General features: G+C 48.1%; 1 long non-coding RNA gene across 1 annotated transcript in view; it reads left to right on the top strand.

Annotated features, from left to right (window-relative positions):
• The first annotated feature begins 1,969 nt into the window (after positions 1 to 1,969).
• Positions 1,970 to 26,481, top strand: part of LOC143984293 (uncharacterized) — a 214,741-nt gene continuing 190,229 nt past the window's right edge. The window contains exon 1 of the long non-coding RNA XR_013274776.1: positions 1,970 to 2,097. This is a non-coding gene — a long non-coding RNA (uncharacterized LOC143984293). The remainder of the gene's footprint in view (positions 2,098 to 26,481) is intronic.

The following is a 26,481-nucleotide window of genomic DNA, read 5'->3' as shown; positions in this document are numbered from 1 at the left end:
AGCTCATTTATATGGGCAAATAATGGATGAAAGATTAAATTATCCACTCTACAGCTCCCTAAATTTGAGGCGGGCATGGCACTTCCTAACATGTACTATTACTATTTAGCTGGGCAACTGCGTCATTTGACTGACTGGTTGACACCTGTTACACCAGCAGTGGTGAAGTCACATTTGGCCTTGTTCTTAAGTTAAACCATTTACAAGTGGCACTAGAAGCACTAGCACAGTGCCAATGACATATCTGGAAAAGGTGTGTTTACCCATCTTGAATCTAGCTCGAGCGGTATGGAGGGAAGCTAAACATATAGTCAAATTCAAAGATATTGTTGCTGAACTACCTATTTGGCAGAACCCCATGTGCTACACTTTACAAATTATTCCCTTTGGAAACAAAACCTGCTTGACATTTTAGAGGGCATCTACAGTGGCACTTATCTCTCCAATTTTGATGAGTTACAAAGAAAAATTTGATCTCCCTGGTTCTGCCTTTTACCTCAGTTAAGGCATACACTTCAGGTGCAGCTTGGGATTAATTCTGCTACATTTTCTAACTACTCACTACTAGTGGTGTTAAGGTCACAGGGTCCTAGAGGTCTCCTCTCTGAAGGTTTATACCCAAATGGCAAAAGCTCATGCACAGTTTATCAGATGAGGAGTGGGAAGAAGCTTGCTCCTCACACCTCCATGTGTCTCCAGCTATTAACAACAAATTAATACAACTCTATATGAAATATAAAACATGTCTCATCCCAGTGAGGCTACATGCTATGCACTGCTCATATTATGTTGGTGGGCCCTGTCATAGCTAGGTATTCCAAACAGGTGATCGATATTCTCTCCTCTTTTCTATCAATGTCTGTACCTTGCACCCCAAGAATATATCTTCTGGGAATTTTGGACAAGGAACAGTGGAAGAGGTATGATAGGGCTAATCTGAGAGGAACCTAACCCCCCATCTGTTCGTAACTGTATACAAATGGTGAATTAATTACTGCCATATGATAATCTAATTTATAAACACAGAGGATGCCCCAAGAAATACAACAAAATGTGGGATGCATAGTGCTCTTCCTCCCTCACCATGAGTAGTGATTAGTGACTTACAACTAATGACTGACCCTTGTCTTAGGGCAGTGGTATAGCTAAATATTATAACCCAGGGTCTCATTTGTTGGTTTGACATCTTTGTGTTCCCAAGAGGGTATCCCATATTTACCTTTTCTTTATTTTTTGGAATTCGGAGTAAAGTTAAAGTTGTGTATGTGTCTTTACTGTCCTGTTTCATGTCTGTAAAAACGCATTGTATACCTTTGTTTTGTGTGCTTACGTTGAGCACTACATCATGCATATTTTTCAATAAAAAAAGTAAAAAAAAAAAAACTCTTCAAGTGAATGGCACTCTTTCTTTATTCTACTCTAAGGAAAGAACCAACCCTGATATGAATGTTCTCTGGGGACAGGATCAACCCTTACATGAAACGTAAATGAGATCTAATTTCTAAATAAATGGGCTAAGAACATTCACTATTAACCTGCAGGATGTAAATCTTTGTTGATTTTAATAGTAAAGCCTCATACACACTATCAGTTTTTCTGCTGAGTTTTTCCTTCAGATTTACCAAAACCATATAATATGAGGTCAAACCTTAGGAGTTTCCAATTGTATGCAATCAGGCAGGCCCTTGTACTACATGGTTTTGGTAAACCTGATGGAAAAACTCAGCAGAAAAACTGATAGTGTGTATGGGGCATTAGAGGTTTATTTACGCAAACTTTACACAAACTCTTTTAACTTCTTCAAGTCACCACCTCCTGGCCCTTTAAACGTTTTTAGATGCTGGGAGGTGGAGACAGGCATTCAGGCCATGTGACCACTGTGATTGGCTGTCACTGAGATCACATGATTGGAAAACTCTCGATCACAAGTATACATCGGGAACTTTCTGTTCCACGCTGAGGACTCTGCTGGAAGCACGCAGAACATGCATTCTCAACATAGAGAAGTGTTTACATAGGGATGCATATATACAGCCTCTCAGTATTAAAACCCACCTGCTGAGAGGCCACAAATATGTGTATGGAGGGCGGGAACAGGTTAGCATGTTCATTCTATATTTCATTTGTTACCTTAGCTTTGTATTGCTTTAGTTATCACATACTTTGTTATATTTACATCTTTTGTTTGTAAAACATTGTTCCTTGGTGTTCCACTGCCATATACTGTAGTTCTTCTATGTATTTTTTCCTAACTGTGTGTGTATCAGTCTGGTTATCGCCTTTCTTTCTTTATTTTCCATTGCATTTTCACTGTTCAAATTTGTTTTGCGTTCTTCTTTGTTTACTTTCATTCACATCATCTTTTGTTTGTTTTGTTTTCTTCTATTTTGTGTATTTCAACACATTTAGCTTTATTTCTTTCAGTTTCACTTGTTAACACATTCTTCTGGTTGTTCTTGTATTTTTTCTAGTCTTACTTTGATCTATTTCTCTTTAGAAATATACTTATTTGCAGCATTTCAAAGAGGATTTATGTAACTATAGGTGGGGCACAATAAATGAGGCATAGCAAGGCATACAATATAAATTTATTCTTGGTTAAAAGTCACAAAAGCATGCAGGAATTTATAGAACCCAACAATATAAACTATCTTAATGGTGACTACTGAAGCAAAAAATATTGAAAGCTTTTAAGGCTCAATCTACTTTTATGCTGCAAAATTACCCTTTTGTATGAAAACCCACAATCATTTCAGCTGTAGTTAAATTCAACTACCATCTGAAAAAAATGTGTTTTGATCAATATTATCCGTGTGTGGCCCATTCTATAGCCAATGTGTAATCAATTCTTATCTGCAAATCTGTAAACTTCCCTGAAGAGACATGTTTTCGGGAACTGCTTAGAATATTGTGTATCTGACAATAGGACAGAAGGAGAGAGAACACTTACAAAGAAAAGGCTGATTAAAAGATGTGTTGGAATCTCTCTTGTTCTTTCTAATCATTATATAAGTGAGGAATGAAGATGCAATGATAAACAGCTGCAATCTGTCTTTTCACATAGCATGCTATCCTTAGTAAATGCCTTACATTCTTAACAGACACATACAAACTCAAAATACTGCCATGTTTATATCTCTATAAGTAGCACACAGCATCCAAGGCAATTACACGCTTTCTTGTAAATGAATAAAATCTGACATCCCTCCACCTACATATATATATATATATATATATATATATATATATATATATATATATATATATATATATATATATATATATATATATATATATATATATATATATATATATATGTGTGTATATATGTATATATATATGCAGTTACTTGAAAAATTAAGTATAACCCTTGCAAATTTTCCACATTTATTCATGTTACAACCAAAAACTTAAATATATTTTACTGGGATTTTATGTAATAGACCAACACAAATTGGCACATAATTGTAAAGTGGAGGGAAAATGATAACTGTTTTTCAACATTTTTTACAAATAAATATCTGAAAATTGTGGAGTGCATTTGTAGTTATTCCCCTTTACTCTGATACCCCTAACTAAAATCTAGTGGAACCAATTTTCTTCAGAAGTCACCTAATTAGTAAATAGAGTACAGCTGTTCTGTAAAGCCCTGAGAGATTTGTTAGAGAACCTTAGTGAACAAACAGCATCACGAAGGCCATGGAACACACCAGATCAGGGATAAAGTAGGATCAGGTTCTAAAAAATATCCCAAACTTTTTCTCACAGAGCACTGTGCAATCCATCATCCGAAAATGGAAAGAGTATTGCACAACTGCAAACCTACGAAGACATGACCATCCACCTAAACTGACAGGCCAGACAAGGAGAGCATTAATCAGAGAACCAGCCAGGAAGCCCATGGTAACTCTGGAGGAGGTGCAAAGATTAGTGATGGCCGAACGGTTCGCCCGGCGGTCGTTTCGCGGCGAATTTCCGACTTTCGCCGTCCGCGGGTTCGAACGCCTTTTTCCGTCGTTCGCCCCGGCGGACTTACGTGTTTAATGTATACAAGAACTTTAACCTTTCGTGACACGTTTATCATGTGTTACAGGACAACCAATTGAGACATGACAGCTCATGGACACTTGGACATTCCCCCTAACCTATAAATACACCCGATCCGGTGGCCATTTTACATTCTTTCTTCTGTCACTGTAGGGAAAGGATCCTGTGTGGAGTAGGGACAGAGAAAACGCTAGCTATTTGGTACACAAAAGTTCTTTTCAGGACTGGTATAGGTGTTAGGTCAGCAGCCTGAGTTTCTTTTGTCAGTTTAGATAAAGGGACAGAGCGCTGTATGCTGCTATTTTAGGGACAGCTCAGCCAGATTAGTCTTTCTTCATCATCATCATCATCATCATCATTAGCTGTTACTATCAGGTCCACAAAAGAGCTGTTCCAGCTAATCGTTCCAGCCTACTCTTTTTTGCCAATTTGTATAGGGACAGGCAGGAAGCAGTGTGTCAGGCAGTGAGGATAATTTTAAAGACTTGCTGTTACTATTAGTTCCACAAAGGTTCTTTTCAGGACTGGTATCAGTGGTACGGTAATAGGCTTGTACACGTATAATATTCTTTCTTCCAAATATAGAAAGAATATTATACTTGACTGCTGCCCTTCTGCTGCAGTCTGCTAATCATTCACAACTCACTTGTTCCACAAAGCTCTTTATCAGGACTGGTAACTTGGTCTGTCTAGGGTGCTACGGTACATAGGCTTGGGTGCGGTACAGTCTGCTGTTCTGTAAGGACCGCTATCGGTCCACAATACATAGGGTTGCCGTGCACTACTGCTGACCGCTGCCCTATACTGCAGCAGTCCTTCATTGGTATAGGGACTGACGTACAGTCTGCTAATCACTAACACACAACCTGCTTGGTCCACAAAAGTTCTTATAAGGACTGGTAACTTGGTATAGGGTGCTACGGTACATAGGCCTGAGTGCGTTACAGTCTGCTGTTCTGTAAGGACCGCTATCGGTCCACAATACATAGGGTTGCCGTGCACTACTGCTGACCGCTGCCCTATACTGCAGCAGTCCTTCAGCGGTATAGGGACTGACGCACAGTCTGCTAAACACTAACACACAACCTGCTTGGTCCACAAAAGTTTTTATAAGGACTGGTAACTTGGTATAGGGTGCTACGGTACATAGGCCTGAGTGCAGTACAGTCTGCTGTTCTGTAAGGACCGCTATCGGTCCACAATACATAGGGTTGCCGTGCACTACTGCTGACCGCTGCCCTATACTGCAGCAGTCCTTCATTGGTATAGGGACTGACGTACAGTCTGCTAATCACTAACACACAACCTGCTTGGTCCACAAAAGTTCTTATAAGGACTGGTAACTTGGTATAGGGTGCTACGGTACATAGGCCTGAGTGCGTTACAGTCTGCTGTTCTGTAAGGACCGCTATCGGTCCACAATACATAGGGTTGCCGTGCACTACTGCTGACCGCTGCCCTATACTGCAGCAGTCCTTCATTGGTATAGGGACTGACGTACAGTCTGCTAATCACTAACACACAACCTGCTTGTTCCACAAAAGTTCTTATAAGGACTGGTAACTTGGTATAGGGTGCTACGGTACATAGGCCTGAGTGCGTTACAGTCTGCTGTTCTGTAAGGACCGCTATCGGTCCACAATACATAGGGTTGCCGTGCACTACTGCTGACCGCTGCCCTATACTGCAGCAGTCCTTCATTGGTATAGGGACTGACGTACAGTCTGCTAATCACTAACACACAACCTGCTTGGTCCACAAAAGTTCTTATAAGGACTGGTAACTTGGTATAGGGTGCTACGGTACATAGGCCTGAGTGCGTTACAGTCTGCTGTTCTGTAAGGACCGCTATCGGTCCACAATACATAGGGTTGCCGTGCACTACTGCTGACCGCTGCCCTATACTGCAGCAGTCCTTCAGCGGTATAGGGACTGACGCACAGTCTGCTAAACACTAACACACAACCTGCTTGGTCCACAAAAGTTTTTATAAGGACTGGTAACTTGGTATAGGGTGCTACGGTACATAGGCCTGAGTGCGTTACAGTCTGCTGTTCTGTAAGGACCGCTATCGGTCCACAATACATAGGGTTGCCGTGCACTACTGCTGACCGCTGCCCTATACTGCAGCAGTCCTTCATTGGTATAGGGACTGACGTACAGTCTGCTAATCACTAACACACAACCTGCTTGGTCCACAAAAGTTCTTATAAGGACTGGTAACTTGGTATAGGGTGCTACGGTACATAGGCCTGAGTGCAGTACAGTCTGCTGTTCTGTAAGGACCGCTATCGGTCCACAATACATAGGGTTGCCGTGCACTACTGCTGACCGCTGCCCTATACTGCAGCAGTCCTTCAGCGGTATAGGGACTGACGCACAGTCTGCTAAACACTAACACACAACCTGCTTGGTCCACAAAAGTTTTTATAAGGACTGGTAACTTGGTATAGGGTGCTACGGTACATAGGCCTGAGTGCAGTACAGTCTGCTGTTCTGTAAGGACCGCTATCGGTCCACAATACATAGGGTTGCCGTGCACTACTGCTGACCGCTGCCCTATACTGCAGCAGTCCTTCATTGGTATAGGGACTGACGTACAGTCTGCTAATCACTAACACACAACCTGCTTGTTCCACAAAAGTTCTTATAAGGACTGGTAACTTGGTATAGGGTGCTACGGTACATAGGCTTGAGTGCGGTACAGTCTGCTGTTCTGTAAGGACCGCTATCGGTCCACAATAGATAGGGTTGACGTGCACCACTGCTGACCGCTGCCCTATACTGCAGCAGTCCTTCAGCGGTATAGGGACTGACGCACAGTCTGCTAAACACTAACACACAACCTGCTTGGTCCACAAAAGTTTTTATAAGGACTGGTAACTTGGTATAGGGTGCTACGGTACATAGGCCTGAGTGCGTTACAGTCTGCTGTTCTGTAAGGACCGCTATCGGTCCACAATACATAGGGTTGCCGTGCACTACTGCTGACCGCTGCCCTATACTGCAGCAGTCCTTCATTGGTATAGGGACTGACGTACAGTCTGCTAATCACTAACACACAACCTGCTTGGTCCACAAAAGTTCTTATAAGGACTGGTAACTTGGTATAGGGTGCTACGGTACATAGGCCTGAGTGCGTTACAGTCTGCTGTTCTGTAAGGACCGCTATCGGTCCACAATACATAGGGTTGCCGTGCACTACTGCTGACCGCTGCCCTATACTGCAGCAGTCCTTCAGCGGTATAGGGACTGACGCACAGTCTGCTAAACACTAACACACAACCTGCTTGGTCCACAAAAGTTCTTATAAGGACTGGTAACTTGGTATAGGGTGCTACGGTACATAGGCTTGAGTGCGGTACAGTCTGCTGTTCTGTAAGGACCGCTATCGGTCCACAATAGATAGGGTTGACGTGCACCACTGCTGACCGCTGCCCTATACTGCAGCAGTCCTTCAGCGGTATAGGGACTGACGTACAGTCTGCTAAACACTAATACACAACCTGCTTGGTCCACAAAAGTTCTTATAAGGACTGGTAACTTGGTATAGGGTGCTACGGTACATAGGCTTGAGTGCGGTACAGTCTGCTGTTCTGTAAGGACCGCTATAGGTCCACAATAGATAGGGTTGACGTGCACCACTGCTGACCGCTCACCTATACTGCAGCAGTCCTTCAGCGGTATAGGGACTAAGAGTTTTGTCACAGGGTCATTTAAAAAATGACATGCAGAGGAAGAGGCAGGCCCTTCCGCAGGGGTGGTAGGGGTAGGGCAGGAGCAACAGGCTTGAGCCAAAGTGGGAAGTTGCAGAAGGTGCGTTCAATTACTTTAAAGGATGCACCAGACTTGGTTGAGTGGCTCGCTCAGCCTTACTCTTCTGCACCCTCCTCATCCTCTCGATCTGCACCCTCTTCTTCACTCTCTGCTATGTGCACCCCCAAAGACACTACCACCAACAACACGACCACCACCACCACCACCACATACCTTCCGCTTGAGTCACTGGAATTATTTTCCGATCCATATCAAGAGGACATTTCTGATGCGCAGCCACTCTTGGTATTGGATCAGGAAGAGGAGGTAGCAACAAGCGCTACTCAGCAGTCTGACGCCAGTACCCAGATCAGCCCAAGGAGGAGGTTGGTCCCCGGTGTTGCTGCCTACTCTACTTATAGCGGTGGGGAAGGTGACGTTGATGATGACGTGTCTAGTGATGTCACGTGGGTGCCCACAAGAGAGGAAGAGGAGGGGAGTTCAGAGGGAGATATGGACCAGCAGATAGGGAGGAGAAGCAGCAATGACTTACATTGCACAGCAGGGACAAAGCAGACTGCAAATGTATCAGGAGCGAGTCATCGACCATGTACGGTCACATCTGGCGCTCCCAGGACACCGGCACATGGCTCCGCAGTGTGGGCTTTTTTTAACGTGTCCGCTGCTGACAATAGCGTTGCCATCTGCAATCTTTGCAGTCAACGCGTTAGTCGCGGTAAGCCCAATACTCACCTAGGGACGACCGCCTTAAGAAGGCACATGAGCAGCCATCACCGAGCCCAGTGGGAGCAACGGAACACACAAAGCCACACTGCAGGCTCTCACCGTCCAGCCTCGTCTTCTACTTCTCCTTCTCCTCTCTCCTCACAATTGTCCTCCACTCCACCTTCCATCACGCCAAGCTCACATTTTTCTGCAAAAAGGCAGGCTTCCGTGGGCCTAATGTTTGAGCGTAAAAAAATGATGACGCCGGATAACCCTCTTGCCCAACGGTTGGCGGCTGGCTTGTCAGAACTCATAGCCCGCCAACTACTGCCATATAAACTGGTGGACTCGGAGGCCTTTCGCAAATTTGTGGCCATTGGAACACCACAATGGAAGGTCCCAGGAAGGAAGTATTTCTCAGAGAAGGGCATCCCAGAGCTATATGGCCATGTTCAGCGGCAAGTGAATGTATCTCTGGCACACAGTGTCGGTGCCAAGATACATCTGACCACAGACACGTGGTCTAGCAAACACGGGCAGGGAAGGTATATCAGTTTTACTGCCCACTGGGTGAACCTTCTGACGGCCGTCAAGCATGTAACCCGTGGCACCCGTGTAGATTTGGTTTTACCGCCACGGATTGCATGCAGGCCTGACTCTTCTTCTCCTCCTCCTACTCCATCCTCCTCCCTCTCCTCCTCAGCTGCCTCCTCCTTTTCCGCTGCTAGCGTCTCTTCCACTGCACCGCCCAAGCTCCCCAGAACCTATTCCACATGCCAGGTGAGACGTTGCCATGCCGTGCTGCGTCTGTTGTGCCTGGAAGCAAAGAGCCACACTGGCCCGGCACTCCTTTCAGCTTTGCGTTCACAGGCAGATGAGTGGCTAACACCGCTCAATTTGACAGTTGGTAAAGTGGTGTGTGACAACGGTGCCAATCTGCTTAGCGCATTGAAACAGGGCAAAATCACGCACGTGCCGTGCATGGCACACGTCTTAAACTTGGTCGTGCAGCGATTCCTTGTCAAATACCCTGGGGTCCAGGACATCTTGCGGCAGGCAAGGAAAATCTCGGCCCATTTCAGAAGATCTTACACGGCCATGGCTCGCCTTGCTGACATTCAGCGGCGACACCATCTGCCGGTCAGACGTCTTATTTGCGATTGCCCGACGCGATGGAACTCAACCTTCTATATGCTTGATAGGCTGCTCCAGCAGAAACGTGCAGTTAACGTCTACCTGTATGAACTCTGCGAAAGAAACGGTTCTGGGGAGCTGGGTTTTTTTTCACCGCGCCAGTGGCTGCTCATGCGCGACACATGCAGACTTCTGCGGCCATTTGAGGAGATCACCAAACTGGTCAGTCGCAGCCATGGCGCCATCAGTGACATGGTACCTTATGCCTTCTTTCTGGAGCGTGCATTGCGTCGTGTCATTGATCAGGCTGTGGAGGAGCAGGAGCGGGAAGATGAGGAAGTCGCAATGCTGGATGAATTCCCAGGGGGGGCTACTCTATCTGAGACAAGTCAACAACAGGAGTCTGATGAGGAGTCAGAGGAGGATGGTGCCGGGGCGGATGAGCAGGAGCAAGAAGAGCATGCTTTAAACCTTTCTGGGATCCCTGTTGTGCGAGGATGGGGAGAGGAGAATGAAGAGGACGACATTATCCTGGATGATGAGCAGGAGCCAGGCCACCACACCGCTTCCACTTTAGTGCAAATGGGGGCCTTCATGCTCCAGTGTTTTAATAGGGACCCCCGTATAAAAAGCATGAGGGTCAAGGACCAGTACTGGGTGGCAACGTACTTAGACCCCCGGTACAAACACAAAATGGCGGAAATGTTACCGCCGTCGCAGAGGGCTGTCAGAATGCAGCACTTCCAGGCCTTGCTTCGAGAAATGCTGCATTCTGCTTTTGCGTGCGCTGGCAGAGGAGCAATTCCCACTCCCAGAGAAGGATTTGCGGGTACCAATCCAACAGCGCCTGCAAGAAGAGGCCGGTTTGAAGATGTGTTGGTGACTTCGGATATGAGGTCATTCTTTCAGCCGACCCATCGACAGGTGTCATCCGGATCCAGCATCAGGGAACGCCTAGACCGTCAGGTGTCCGACTACATTGGGTTAACGGCCGATGTGGACGCTCTGAGGAGTGATGAACCCCTAGACTACTGGGTGGGCAGGCTTGACCTCTGGCCAGAGCTTGCCCAATTTGCAATCGAACTGTTGGCTTGCCCCTCATCCAGTGTCCTGTCCGAAAGGACGTTCAGCGCAGCAGGGGGGATTGTGACCGATAAGCGTACTCGCCTAGCTCACCACAGTGTTAACTACCTCACATTTCTAAAAATGAATGAGGCATGGATCTCGGAGGAATTCAACACATGTGATCAGTAGACCATGTATATGTCTATAAACAATTTTTGGAATCAAGCACACAGACCTTCTTAATTCATTTGGCTCACTTCCCTGACCCAAAAAAGCACACCGTACTATATGCCCCTACCCTCCTCTTTGAAGAGGTTGAGCGGTGTCATATTTCTACTGGGGCTGCTTATTATGAGGGGTTCCCACCATCCCTGTGCTGTGCTGACTTCCTCCTGGGTGTTCTTATTATGAGGGGCTCCCACCATCCCTGTGCTGTGCTGACTTCCTCCTGGGGGTTCTTATTATGAGGGGATCACACCATCCCTGTGCTGTGCTGACTTCCTCCTGGGGCTGCTTACGGTGCTGCTGTCAGCGCTGTATGTCACGGAGCTGCTGTCAGCGCTGTATGTCACGGAGCTGCTGTCAGCGCTGTATGTCACGGAGCTGCTGTCAGCGCTGTATGTCACGGAGCTGCTGTCAGCGCTGTATGTCACGGAGCTGCTGTCAGCGCTGTATGTCACGGAGCTGCTGTCAGCGCTGTATGTCACGGAGCTGCTGTCAGCGCTGTATGTCACGGAGCTGCTGTCAGCGCTGTATGTCACGGAGCTGCTGTCAGCGCTGTATGTCACGGAGCTGCTGTCAGCGCTGTATGTCACGGTGCTGCTGTCAGCGCTGTATGTCACGGAGCTGCTGTCAGCGCTGTATGTCACGGAGCTGCTGTCAGTGCTGTATGTCACGGAGCTGCTGTCAGCGCTGTATGTCACGGAGCTGCTGTCAGCGCTGTATGTCACGGAGCTGCTGTCAGCGCTGTATGTCACGGTGCTGCTGTCAGCGCTGTATGTCACGGAGCTGCTGTCAGCGCTGTATGTCACGGAGCTGCTGTCAGCGCTGTATGTCACGGAGCTGCTGTCAGCGCTGTATGTCACGGAGCTGCTGTCAGCGCTGTATGTCACGGAGCTGCTGTCAGCGCTGTATGTCACGGTGCTGATGTCAGTGCTCTGTATTACGGTGCTGCTGTCAGTGCTCTGTATCTCCTGCACCCTCTTGTTTGCCTACCCTGGTCCCTGACCTTCCCTCTCCTCCATTGCCTTCATTAGCTCCATAGTCCTGAATTGTCAGAACAATTTCCCAAATAAAAAAAAAATGCTTGTAGTTATCGATCCCAAATTCACCTCATACATGTATTATGCTATTGTCCAGGTGGTGGGACTACGTGCTACCCCCTAATAATTACCCCGTGGCCGCAAATTCGACCTAAAGGTTTGCGAAATTCGCCTCCCATTGAAGTCAATGGAGCCCGCGGCGAACGGTCGTTTTCGCGAACGTTTGTGTCCGTTCGCGTTTCGCGTTCGCGAAACGTCCCGTCGGAAGTTCGTCCATCACTAGCAAAGATCCACAGCTCAGGTGGGAGAATCTGTCCACAGGACAACTATAAGTGATGCACTCCACAAATCTGGCCTTTATGAAAGATTGGAAAGAAGAAAGCCGATGTAGAAAGAAAGCCATAAGAAGTCCTGTATTCAGTTTGCAAGAAGCCATGTTGAGGACACAGCAAACATGTGGAAGGAGGTGCTCTGGTCAGATGAGACCATAATTGAACGTTTTGGCCTAAAAGCAAAATGCTATGTGTGGCCGAAAACCACCGTGAAACATGGTGGTGGCAGCATCATGTTGTGGGGATGCTTTTCTTCAACAGGGACAAGGAAGCTGGTCAGAGTTGATGGGAAGATGGATGGAGAGAGATCGGCGGCGAGATTGACACTTCGCTGGCCCTGTCACGTGGTATGGACTTAAAGGGGAACCCCTACGCCGAAAAAACGGCGTGAGGGTCCCCCCCTACAGTCCATATCAGATCCTTATCCAAGCACGCAGCACGTCCGGTCAGGAAAGGGGGTGGGGATGAGCGAGCGGCCCCCCTTCCTGAGTAGTACCAGGCCACGTGCCCTCAACATGGGGGGGTGCTTTGGGGAAGGGGTGGCCGTGCGGCCCCCCCACCCCAAGCAGCTTGTCCCCATGTTGATAAGGACAAGGGCCTCTTCCCGACAACCCTGGCAGTTGGTTGTCGGGGTCTGCGGGAGGGGGGCTTATCGGAATCTGGGAGCCCCCTTTAATAAGGGGGCCCCAGATACTGGCCCCCACCCTATGTGAATGAGTATTGGGGTACTCATTCACCTGGTGAAAAAAATGTAAATAAAACACAACAAAAGGTTTCAAAATAATTTATTGCACAGCTCTGAGGGTCTTCTTCCGTCTTGGGGGGTCTTCTCGCCGGACTCCTCCGCTATCTTCTGCTAGCTCTTTTACTAGCGGAGGAGCCCGACTTTCTGCTTCGTCGCCGCCCGGCGGTCTTCTTCTGACTCCGGGGGTCTTATCCCCCTCTTCGGGGGGTCTTGGCCCCCTCTTCGGTTCTTCTTCCCGGGCCTCTGCTTTCTTCCTTTAGCTCTTTTACTAGAGGTGGCCCAGTCTTCTGTTGCTGCCTCTTCTTCCGACTTCGGGGGGTCTTGTCCCCCTCGTCAGTTCTTCTTGCCGGGCCTCCGCTCCTTCTTCCAGCTCTTTTACTAGTGGGGGCATGGTCTTCTGTCATCGTCGCTCTCTCTGGCCACAATGACAGGGACGCAGTGTGCAGTGACTTATATGGGGACAATGGGCGGGGTCACCACCCCTTATCGTGTGTACGCGGCATTAGAGTCGGCAAAAGACTTGAGACTGGGGCGGAGGAGCACCTTCCAAACCTAAATCCAATTGAGAATCTGTGGCAAGACTTGAAAATTGCTGTTTACAGACGTTCTCCATCCAATCTGACAGAGCTTGAGCTATTTTGCTATTTTGCAAAGAAGAATGGGCAAAAAGTGTTACTCTCTAGATGTGCAAAGACATCCCCAAAAAGACTGGCAGCTGTAATTGCAGCGAAAGGGGGTTATACAAAGTATTGACTCAGGGGGGCAAAATACAATTGCATACCACACTTTTCAAATATTTATTTGTAAAATATTTTAAAAACTATTTATAATTTTCCTTCCACTTCACAATTAGGGATGAGCTTCGTGTTCGAGTCGAACATACGTTCGACTCGAACATCGGCTGTTCGCCCGTTCGGCGAATTCCGAACATTATGGGCCGTTTGCGCCAAATTTGGCGCTCATGGCCCACAATGCACTGCGTCATCGCAGTGCATTGCTGGCTCATGATTGGCCAAGCATGCACTGTGACCCCGCATGCTTGGCCAATCACAGCGCCAGCAGCAAGGAGAGCCATGATTGGCCACAGGATGCCTGTGGCCAATCATAGCTCAGGCTGTGTAGTACACGCCCCACACTATATAAGGCTGCCAGCGCAGCGGCCTTGTGTAGTGTGTTGGCGTCTGAAGCAGTTAGTGGGTGTTCTGTGTACCTTCAACACAGTACACACCGATCGTTATCGGCCGATTTTCGATCTTGCTCTTCTGTAGTGGTTGTTGTCTGCTTGCCCTGACCGCAGTATACACCGCTATATTCACCTCACCTATATAGCTAGTGATCTATCTTTTATAATAGAGCTTGCAGTCAGTAGTGTTAGGAGCTTGTGCGTGCTGTCTGCGTGCTCTGTACCCAGTACACACCGCTATATCCACCTACATAGCTCTTCTCTATTTGAGCCCACTTGCCATCTGCAGGAGTTATTGGAAGTTGTGTGTGCCTCCAGCACAGCACAGTATACATCTATATATACCCCTTTATCTCTGGTGTTCTATAAAAAAGGCATCTGCAGGAGTTAGTGGGTGTTTTGTGCCTCCAGCACAATATACACCTGTATCTACCCTTTATTGATGTTCTCTAATAGAGCCATCTGCAGGGCTTAGTGGGTGTTGTGTGACTCCATTACAGTATACCCCTTTATCTCTGGTGTTCTATAATAAAGGCATCTGCAGGAGTTAGTGGGTGTTGTGTGCTTCCAGCACAATATACACTACCCAATTGCTGTTTTACCCAACTCTCTTCAGGCCATTACCATGTCTGGAAGGCCAGCAAGGAGAGGCAGACAGGCGCGAGCCGATAAAAGAGGGCAAGCAGGCTCTGTGTCTAGAGACAACAGTGCTGGTCGTGGACGCGGTGCATTGTCATCAGCACGTGGCCATGGGACACGCTTGTCCTTCTTTTTGGCAGCTGGACATGTTGAACCGCAACATGCCAACGACTTGGTAGAGTGGATGACCAAGCCCTCTTCATCCTCCTCATCCTCTCTCACCCAGTCTCAGGGTACTAGCAAAGCAGCTGCCAACGCATCGTCTTCCCTCGTCTCAATGTCATCATCAGTGACTCCTTCCCTAGACCCACCACGTCCTCCTGAGGAGTCTCCTGAACTCTTTGAGCACAGTGTTGTGTACATGCTCCAGGAGGATGCCCAGTGTTTTGTAGGCTCTGATGATGACACTCAGCTAGAGGAAGGCAGTAGCGTGAGCGCAGAGAGAGGGGATGCTCAAGAAGGACAGCAATCTGGCAGTCATGTTCCACAAGCTGCAGCATACTGCCAGGTTTGCTACAGCGATGAAGGGGGAGGGGATGATGAGGGCACTGACTCCACGTGGGTGCCTGGTAGGAGAGAGGAGGAGGAGGAGGAGGAGGAGGAGGCACATGTCCAACAAGGCAGGATGCCCTCCGGGGGCCAGCTTAGGGGCAGCACACCGACTGAATCACACCGCAGAGCTCCGCCTGTGCAGGGCGTTGCCTCTGCGCGTTATTCTAAAAGTTCTTTGGTGTGGGCCTTTTTTGAGATGAGTGCATCAGATCGCACCGCTGCTATTTGCAACATATGTCTCAAGCGTATCTCGCGTGGCCAAAACATCAGCCGCTTGGGCACCACATGCTTGACCAGACATATGTTGACCTGCCATGCACCTCGTTGGCAAGCGTACCTCAAAGACCCACACCAAAGAACAAAGCGGACCTCTCCTTGCTCCTCATCAGCTGGCATCTCCAACCCCACTAGACCTTCAGTCCTCTCTGAAACCTGCTCTGAGAGGAATGAAGGTGTAGAATTAGGTGTGTCACAGCCAAGTGCTTCTGGGCACTCTGCTAGCAGTACACCCACGTCTGATTATAGCAGGCAAATGTCCCTGCCCCAGCTGCTGGACCGGCGAAAGAAGTTCACTCCCAGCCATCCACATGCCCAGCGGTTGAATGTTAGCTTGGCTAAATTGCTAGCACTTCAACTGCTGCCTTTTCAGTTGGTAGACTCGGCCCCCTTCCGTGAGTTTGTACAATGTGCGGTTCCTCAGTGGCAGGTCCCCAAATGACACTTTTTCTCACGGAAGGCGATTCCGGCTCTCTACCGGCATGTGGAAGGCAATGTCCTTGCCTCGCTGGACAGGGCGGTCAGCGGTAAGGTGCATATTACCGCTGACTTATGGTCCAGCAGGCATGGACAGGGACGTTACCTGTCTTTCACGGCCCATTGGGTCACTCTTCTGGCAGGTGGGAAGGATGCAGGGCAAGGTACAGTAGTGTTGGAGGTTGTTCCGCCACCACGCCTCCAAAATGCTACTATTGGTTGTGACACACCTCTCTCCTCCACCCCCTCCTCTTCTTCTTCCTCCATGGCCTCTTCCAGTGCTCTATCCTCAGAACCAGCGGTGCTCCGTAGGCGTTCCAGGGGCTACGCAAGTATGCAGGTAAAACGATGCCATGCCGTGCTTGCGCTGGTTTGTTTGGGGGACAGGAGCCACACTGGGGCGGATGTTTTGTCAGCTCTGCAGGGGCAGGCCGAGAGGTGGTTGACGCCACGCCAGCTTAAGCCAGGAATGGTGGTTTGTGACAATGGCAATAAACCTCCTCTCCGCCCTCCGACAGGGACAACTGACCCATGTGCCCTGTGTAGCTCACGTCCTTAACCTGGTGGTGCAGCGGTTCTTGGGCAGGTACCCCGGCTTACAGGATGTCCCGAAGCAGGCCAGGAAAGTCTGTGTGCATTTCCGCCGATCATTTAATGCCTGTGCTCGGCTGGCTGAGCTCCAAAAGAAGTTGAACCTGCCCAAGAACCGCCTTATATGTGACATGCCCACCAGGTGGAACTCAACGTTGGCCATGCTGCAGCGGCTGCACACACAGAAGAGGGCCATCAATGAGTATAAGACAAGTATTTGGCGTAAGTCAAAGATATTAGGTTCCCACTTAAAAAAAGTCTATAAAATTACATATGATAGTGAGTGCAGGGAATGCACTACTTTGTCAAGTCCAAAAAAGGAAAATTAAATGTTCTTTAGTTCCTGAGGAGAGGGGGGGGGGAGAGGGATGGAGAGGGGGGATGGATCCGCATGCAGGGCTGCCACCTCAAAAGAGCTGAAACTCAAGCTCCTGGATTGCTGCAAATAAAGGAGAAAAGAGAGAGAGGGGCACCTCTGGGTGCAGATTTTTCAAAAGGTTTTATTTTCAGTGTAAAAACATAAAATTTTGCACTCACATTTAGTAGGCAAAAAGTAAGCATTAAACACAGAGGGTCATCTGGTGTATCTGATTATGGGACGTCAGCCAGTGATCCGGTCCACATCTGTCATCTCGTTGTTCCTGTTCCTCTCACATGAGGTCCACTACAGGTGTTTTGTATGAAGCAGCCAGCTTATGGTGGACACGAGATGTGCGGTCTTCAGAACGAGGCTTGGGAGGCAGAGATGACCAGGGCGCGGGGCTGTGACGTCAGAGGGTATGCAACGCGTTTCTTGAGCGTGCGGGTCGAGATTGTCGGACGACCGCGCTCTTTCATCAGGCAGAATCAGAATAAAGTGAAGGGGACTAGGGATTTAAATAGGGGCAGGCTAAGGACAGTAGGCGTGGCTGGAGGTGGACTAGGAACAGGTGAAGGGGCGTGGCTACGGCCGAGTAAGGGGAAGGAAACGATGGGTAACGAGGGGGGGAGGGAGATGGGAGAGAGGGAGAGCAGCAGCAGCTTGGTATAAGGAGGAAGAAAAAGTCTATGGGGAAATCTTATGTATAAACCGGTAAAAATGTCTATGGAATAAAATTCTATGGGAAAAAAGTCAAAAATAGGTGGGAAAATGAGTAAAAAGAAGGGGATGGAAAAATGATAAAAGATATATATAAAAAAAGGATAAAAAAGCTTAAAAAAGCTTAGAGGGAGGGGAGTAAAAAAGGAAAAATAAAAGGAGGCAAGGAGCATAACATGAAGTGTGTGGATATAATTGTATTGGGGTTTGGACACGCAGGACATATGGGCCATCAATGAGTACCTGTGCGACTACGGCACCAGGACAGGGTCAGGGGAGCTCGGTTTTTTCTCACCACGCCAGTGGGGCATGATCAGGGATGCATGCACTGTCCTGTCACCGTTTGAGGAGGCCACAAGGATGGTGAGCAGTGACAGTGCATGCATCAGTGACACTGTACCTCTTGTCCACCTCTTGGAGCATACGCTGCGTGGAATAATGGACAGGGCACTTGAGGCAGAACAGAGGCAGGAAGAGGAGGACTTCCTTGCCTCTCAAGGCCCCCTTTATCCAGACAGTGTTCCTGCTGTGCCACCCATCACACAGGAAGAGGATGAGGAGGAGGAAGAGGAGGAGGAGGATGATTGTGTCAGCATGGAGGTGGAGGCTGGCACTCAGCATCAGCAGCAGCAGTCTTGTAGGGATGATTTACAGTCCCAAGAAACACGTGGACTTGTACGTGGCTGGGAGGAGGTAGCTGCGGATCATGTTGCCCTTAGTGAACCAGAGGACTCCGGACCCGAATGCCTCAGCTAACCTACGCTGCATGGCCTCCCTGATCCTGCAAAGCCTGCGGAAGGATCCTCGTATTCTTCGGATCAAGGAGAGGGACCATTACTGGCTGGCCACTCTCCTTAAATCCACGGTGCAAGGGTAAGGTTGCCGACCTTATCTTGCCATTGCAGAGGGAGCAGAGGATGAGACATCTCCGGGAGGCCTTGCAGAAAGGTCTGTGCAACGCGTTCCCAGAGACTGGGAGGTTACAAACTCCTGGTCCTGGACAACGTGTTGCTGAGGCATCGGTCAGAAGGAGCGGTGGAGAAGGTGGCCGTCTGACTGATGCTTTCAGACAATTTTTTAGTCCGCAGCCCCAATGTATGATCGGTTCCAGCAACCATCGCCAGCGTCTGATTTACATGGTGCAGGAATACCTAGGGGCAAGGTCAGACTTGGACACCTTTCCCACCGAAAATCCTCTGGCTTACTGGGTCTTGAGGATGGATCACTGGCCAGAGCTTGCACAGTATGCAATTGAGCTACTGGCCTGTCCTGCATCCAGCGTTCTTTCGGAACGCACCTTCAGTGCTGCTGGTGGCTTTGTTACCGATCACAGGGTGCGCCTGTCCACCGAATCAGTTGATCGACTGACCTTCATCAAGATGAATCAGTCTTGGATCACCCACAGCTACCAAGCACCTGAAGCTGATGTAACTGAATAATTTTTTTTGAAATATCACATCCCTTCAAGACTGCCTATGCTGATGCTGAGTGACTGTCCTGTTATGTTGATTGTCTATCCTCTTCCTCCTCCGCTGATATGTTGGAAGAACATTTCTGGTTCTGGGTGATGCCATCAGCCCAATTTTTCTGCCCCTGTTTAACAGGGGCGTTTAATTACAATTTTTGATGCAATGCTTTGCAGCAGGGCTAATTCCTGCAATAAAAATAGAGTATATGGGAGAGGTTGCAGTGTGGTGGCACCAGCACCAGTGCCTGAGGCCCAATTTTTCTGCCCCTGTTTAACAGGGGAGTTTAAGTACAATTTTTGATGCAATGCTTTGCAGCAGGGCTAATTCCTGCAATAAAACTAGAGTATATGGGAGAAGTTGCAGTGTGGTGGCACCAGCACCAGCGCCTAAAGCCCAATTTTTCTGCCCCTGTTTAACAGGGGCGTTTAATTACAATTTTTGATGCAATGCTTTGCAGCAGGGCTAATTCCTGCAATAAAACTAGAGTATATGGGAGAGGTTGCAGTGTGGTGGCACCAGCACCAGTGCCTAAAGCCCAATTTTTCTGCCCCTGTTTAACAGGGGCGTTTAAGTACAATTTTTGATGCAATGCTTTGCAGCAGGGCTAATTCCTGCAATAAAACTAGAGTATATGGGAGAGGTTGCAGTGTCGTGGCACCAGCACCAGTGCCTAAGGCCCAATTTTTCTGCCCCTGTTTAACAGGGGCGTTTAAGTACAATTTTTGATGCAATGCTTTGCAGCAGGGCTAATTCCTGCAATAAAACTAGAGTATATGGGAGAGGTTGCAGTGTGGTGGCACCAGCGCCAGTGCCTAAAGCCCAATTTTTCTGCCCCTGTTTAACAGGGGCGTTTAATTACAATTTTTGATGCAATGCTTTGCAGCAGCGCTAATTCCTGCAATAAAACTAGAGTATATGGGAGAGGTTGCAGTGTGGTGGCACCAGCACCAGTGCCTAAAGCCCAATTTTTCTGCCCCTGTTTAACAGGGGCGTTTAATTACAATTCTTGATATAATATTTCACAGGAGGGCCTGTTCCTGTGCCCACCCAGAGTAACTGTGAGGACTTATAGTGTTGTGGCACCAGCACCCCAACCACCAAAGGTCAATTTTTCTACCACTGTTCAACAATGGCATGTAATTACAATTCTTGATATAATTGTTCACAGCAGGGCGCGCCAGCGCCCACCAAGAGTCACTTTGAGGGCTTACAATGTTGTGGCAAAACCAACACCTTGTTCCGCCATTTCTGCAGAGCATATAGGGCAGGCCCCTACTTTCAAACATCCAACTTACAAACATCTCCTACTTGCAAACGGAAGGAGACAACAGCAAGTGAGATGAAAAAAGATGTACGACAAAACAAATTATACAGGGGTGATAACCCTTCCCTATGTTTTCCAAAAAGTTTAAAAATAGTTTTTTTGACTGGAGCTACACTTTAAAAATGTACCAGTTGAAAATTACAAACAGATTCAACTTAACACAACAAACCTACACAGTCCCTGTCTTGTTTGCACCGCCTGTATACTGCTGTTCTATAGGGCCTGGGGGCCACACGCATTTCCTTTTTTTAATATGGGTATGGGGTTCCCCTTAATATGCGTACAAGACCCAAAGGGGATGGTAATGGGCAGGGAGGGCTACCCATGCCATTTTTCTCAATGATTTTCAACTATATTGCAGGAACCAGATATAACATTAAAACCGCAAGCAGTTTTCAATGATGTTATTTCCGTTTAATGTCATTTTATGCAGGGACTGTTCTAAACACGGGAAACACAAGGCACTTCACAGGCATACTACAGACACCCCCCAGGCACCATATTTAAAGGAATATTTCACTTTTTTTTTTTCACTTTAATCGTCATTAAAATCAGTGCTCCCGCCAAAACGGCCATTTTTAAAAACATTTTAGGCATTGACACATGTCCCCTGGGGCATGAGCCAGGTCCCCAAACCCTTTTTAGGACAGTATCTTGCATATTAGCCGTTAAAATTAGCACTTTTAATTTCGAACGTTCGAGTCCCATAGACTTCAATGGGTTTCTAAAGTTCGTACGAATTTGGGGTCCGTTCGAAAGTTCTGGTGCGAACCGAACCGGGGGGTGTTCGGCTCATCCCTATTCACAATTATGTGCCACTTTGTGTTGGTCTATCACATAAAATCCCAATACAATACATTTACATTTTTGGTTGTAACATGGAAAAATTTGGAAAATTTAAAGGTGTATGAATAATTTTTCAAGGAACTGTATATATACATATATATATATATATATATATATATATATATATATATATATATATATATATACATACACACACACACACACACACACACACACACACACATACACACACACACACACACACACACACACACACACACACACACACAGTAGAAATATATTCCTATTGGTTTTTAAATTTAAAAAAAATAACACGTCATGCAAGTAAGCCAATGTCATTGGTAACATTTGCCAGATAATTTTATAGCAATACCCAGATTCTAGAGCTAATAATGTATAATAACAGTATAGGAAAAACACAAATAAACAATAAATAATAAATGAATAAGTGAAATTACAAATGTGATCAAGACTGGGTAAAAGATATCAATCATGAAGGTATTTGCAAACCATAAAGTATAAAAGAAAAAAACGAACATTCATTTCATGATGTGCATATGTGTGCATGTTAATATGATGCCTATTGTTGTGAAATTTTGGCACTGAATGTATTTCTATCTGACAATGATGAATGTATAGTTTTCTTGTTTGAGACATGAAAATAAGATAAAAGATATATGAATCTTATAAAAAGCAATAACAAATATGAACAAGCACTATTGCCAAGGATCACATGCCAAGGATTTAAAGCTACATTAAGCATGTCCGTATCAATCAAAGAACATTCACAATTTTTTGTGCTATAAAATAAGAACATGTTTATTGTAGAACCCCCTTCCCTTTACATGGGCATCATTAAAGCCTCTGCAAAAATATAAGAAGATAGTGCCTACTTGCATGATTACATACTTGCATAGTTAGGAAAAACGCAAAAGCCCATTTAGGTAAACCTATAATAATATTAATTATAATATGCCAAAATGTTATGGTTCTATAGCTTGTGATGATTAATAAAGGAACTAGACATTTTGCTTGATTTCTCATGGTTATGGTACTGCATACATAACAATATACTGTAGGGATCTGCTGTCCTCTACTGTCTGACTTTGTAAATGTCTTTTGTTTGTTATTACCACAGAGTTAATTGTTTATGTCACTTCCTGTTTCTGGGTTGTTGAATAAAGACATTGAAAGGAGGAAATGAAGGGAGAGAGAGGGTTCTTGGGAGAACCCAATGGAAAAAGCATTGATAACTAGACCAGAAAGGAAGATTAGGTAATTGTTCCTGTGTTCTGACTGCTTAACTGTAGCACTTTAACTGCCCATAACTTCTTGATTGGAATCCTTGTGACAGACTTATCTCTGTCCTATTGTTATTATCCAACATGCACAGCACCAGATTGCTAGGTCTGTGCTGCTGTCTTTGTGTAGCTGTTACCTTCCATGTGAACATGTTTATTGCAAAAGAGTTACAGTATATACAGCTCCTGTTATTTTTCTTAACCCTGTTCCTTGCTAGGGAGGGAATAAAGTGTAGAGTAGATTGGCTGATCCTGAGTTATATTGCCTCACCACAATTTCTACTGGAGGGCATCTGCCTCCCAGACTGGTTGGACAATATCTGGAAGATCTCCCAATCAACTCTGATCCTGTGTTCATCTTGTCCGACACTAATGCCGCCTACACACGTAGCCGACTATCCAACGGACTTAGACTGGCGGACTTCCCGCCAGACTGTCCGTCGGACTTTCCGAACGGGCTACTTGCCCACACACGGCACTTTTTCAGCGGACTAATACGCCGTACTAAGTCCGCCGTACTATACGCTCTACTTTTGAAATGAACGGACTCGCCCACACACGCGGAGGAAAGTCCGCTCATTTCGAGCGCGTATCCAGGTAGGCGGGGCTCGCGAAGCAGATGCCACTGGCCCTGCCACCTGGTATGGACTTAAAGGGGAACCCCAATGCCGAAAAAAATCGGCGTGGGGTCCCCCCAAGTCCACAACAGACCCTTGTCCGAGCACGCTACCCGGCCAGCCAGGAAAGGAGGGGCGAGCGAGCGCCCCCCCCCCTCCTGAGCCATACCAGGCCGCGTGCCCTCAACATGGGGGGTGCCTTGGGGAAGGGGGGGCCGCGCGGCCCCCCCACCCCAAAGCACCTTTTCCCCATGTTGATGAGGACCAGGGCCTCTTCCCGACAACCCTGGTCGTTGTCGGGGTCTGCGGGCGAGGGGCTTATCGGAATCCGGGAGCCCCCTTTAATAAGGGGGCCCCCGGATACCGGCCCCCCACCCTATGTGAATGAGTATGGGGTACAATGTACCCCTACCCATTCACCTGTGAAATAAAGTACAAAAAAAAACACAACACACAAGATAAAATAATTTATTGCACAGCTCCGTGGGTCTTCCGTATTCGGGGGTCTTCTCGCCGGACTCCTCCCAGGGGTCTTCTCGCCGGACTCCTGGCCCAGCAGAAGAACCGAAGAGGGGGACAAGACCCCCGAAGTCGGAAGAAGAGGCAGCGGCGACGAAGAAGAAAGCCGGGCTCCTTCGCTAGCAAAAGAGCTACAAGAAGATAGCAGAGGAGTCCGGCGAGAAGACCCCCGAAGACGGAAGACCCCCGGAGCTGTGCAATAAATTATTTTATCTTGTGTATTGTGTTTTTTTTTGTACTTTATTTTACAGGTGAATGGGTAGGGGTACATTCAGTGGCGGCTGGTGAAGTTTTTGGATGGGGGGCGCTAGACCCCGCCCACCATGACCCCACCCATCATTTTGGCCCCTCCCACTTCTCATAAACCACTCCCCTTATGTAATCTGGAAAAAAAAAATTGGCGTGGGTTCCCCCCCTGAGAGCATATCAGGCCCTTAGGTCTGGTATGGATTCCAAGGGGAACCCCCTAAGCCGAAAAAACGGCGTGGGGGTCCCCCCAGATCCACACCAGACCCTTATCCGAGCACGCTACCCGGCCGGCCAGGAAAGGGGGTGGGGACGAGCGAGCGGCCCCCCTCCTGAGCCGTACCAGGCCGCGTGCCCTCAACATGGGGGTGCCTTGGGGAAGGGGGGGCCGCGCGCCCCCCCCCCCACCCCAAAGCACCTTGTCCCCATGTTGATGAGGACAAGGGCCTCTTCCCGACAACCCTGGCCGTTGGTTGTCGGGGTCTGCGGACGGGGGCTTATCGGAATCCGGGAGCCCCCTTTAATAAGGGGGCCCCGGATACCGGCCCCCCACCCTATGTGAATGAGTATGGGGTACAATGTACCCCTACCCATTCACCTGTGAAAAAAAGTACAAAAGAAACACAACACAGGGTTAAAATATTTTATTGCACAGCTCCGGGGGTCTTCCGTCTTTGGGGGTCTTCTCGCTGGACTCCTCCACTATCTTCTTGTAGCTCTTTTGCTAGTGGAGGAGCCCGGCTTTCTTCCTCGCGCCGGCCTCTTCTTCCGACTTCGGGGGTCTTGTCCCCCTCTTCGGTTCTTCTGCCGGGCCACCGCGCCTTCTTATAGCTCTTTTACAGGCGGTGGCCCGGTCTTCTGTCGCCGCCGCCCGTTCTTCTTCTTCTTCTTCTCCAGGAGATGTTGACTCGACGATCTCTCTGGCCGGAATGCCAGGGATGTGCTGCGCTGCCACTTATATAGGGACAATGGGGCGGTGTCACATGGGTTGATGTCACATGGGTTGGTCACATGGGTTGATGTCACATGGCGACAGTCCCAGCATCCTCCGGGACTGTGACATCGTAAGGGGCGGGTCACCATGTGACATCAACCCATGTGACCAACCCATGTGACATCAACCCATGTGACACCGCCCCATTGTCCCTATATAAGTGGCAGCGCAGCGCGTCCCTGGCATTCCGGCCGGAGAGATCGTTGAGTCAACATCTCCTGGAGAAGAAGAAGAAGAAGAACGGGCGGCGGCGGCTTTTTTTTACACCTAGGGAGAGGGGGGCGGCGCCCGGGCGCCCCCTATGGGCAGGCCGCCACTGGGTACATTGTACCCCATACTCATTCACATAGGGTGGGGGGCCGGTATCCCGGATTCCGATAAGCCCCTCGCCCGCAGACCCCGACAACCAACGGCCAGGGTTGTCGGGAAGAGGCCCTTGTCCTCATCAACATGGGGATAAGGTGCTTTGGGGTGGGGGGGGCGCGCGCCCCCCCCTTCCCCAAGGCACCCCCCATGTTGAGGGCACGCGGCCTGGTACGGCTCAGGAGGGGGGCGCTCGCTCGTCCCCTCTTTCCTGGCCGGCCGGGTAGCGTGCTCGGACAAGGGTCTGATGTGGACCGTGGGGGGACCCCCACGCCGATTTTTTTTGGCGTTGGGGTTCCCCTTTAAGTCCATACCAGGTGGCGGGGCCAGTGATTTCTCCTTCGCGGGAGACCCGCTTGAAATGAGCGGACTTTTCTCCGGGCGGGAAAAGTCCGCTCATTTCAAAAGTACGGCGGACTGGCACACACACGGCCGGATTGTCCGCCGAAATGCGAGTCCGGCGGGAAGATTGGAGTGCAAAACTACTTTCTAAGCCCGCCGTACTTTCGGGTCAAAAAAGTATGCCGGAGGCTACACACGGGAGGATTGTCCGGCGGAATTGAGTTTGCCGTACTTTTCCGCCCGCTTGTTTGATCGTGTGTGTACGCGGCATAAGACAGATGCTACACCGTGATCATCCTTAGGGGCCCCTGCAACTGGACTTTGCTGCAACGTTCAGCTGGCTGTATAGTTACCAATAACTCTATTTACAGAGGTATACAGTATGTGCATAATTACTCCAGGGTTTCCTATCGGACCCTTTGTTGATATTATCTGTACATTGGATGTATGTACTATTATTAATCCTTTATTATATAAAGCTCACATTATTTCCTTGTACATGTATGCATTTATACATTTACGGATCATGCTATAGCATACACTGGCTGCAATAGTTCATCTGCTCACAATTACTTTGAATACATTTCTGGTTATTTTCCCCAGGAAAAGAATCCCCTCTCTTCACAGAGGCCCTGT

The sequence above is a fragment of the Lithobates pipiens genome, unplaced genomic scaffold (assembly GCF_037356315.1).
Source record: "Lithobates pipiens isolate NorthernLeopardFrog02 unplaced genomic scaffold, aLitPip1_a1.2 Scaffold_16, whole genome shotgun sequence".
Classification (NCBI taxonomy): Eukaryota; Metazoa; Chordata; class Amphibia; order Anura; family Ranidae; genus Lithobates; species Lithobates pipiens.
The sequence above is the reverse complement of the archived record's forward strand: the minus strand, read 5'-3'. Positions and strand labels throughout refer to the sequence as shown.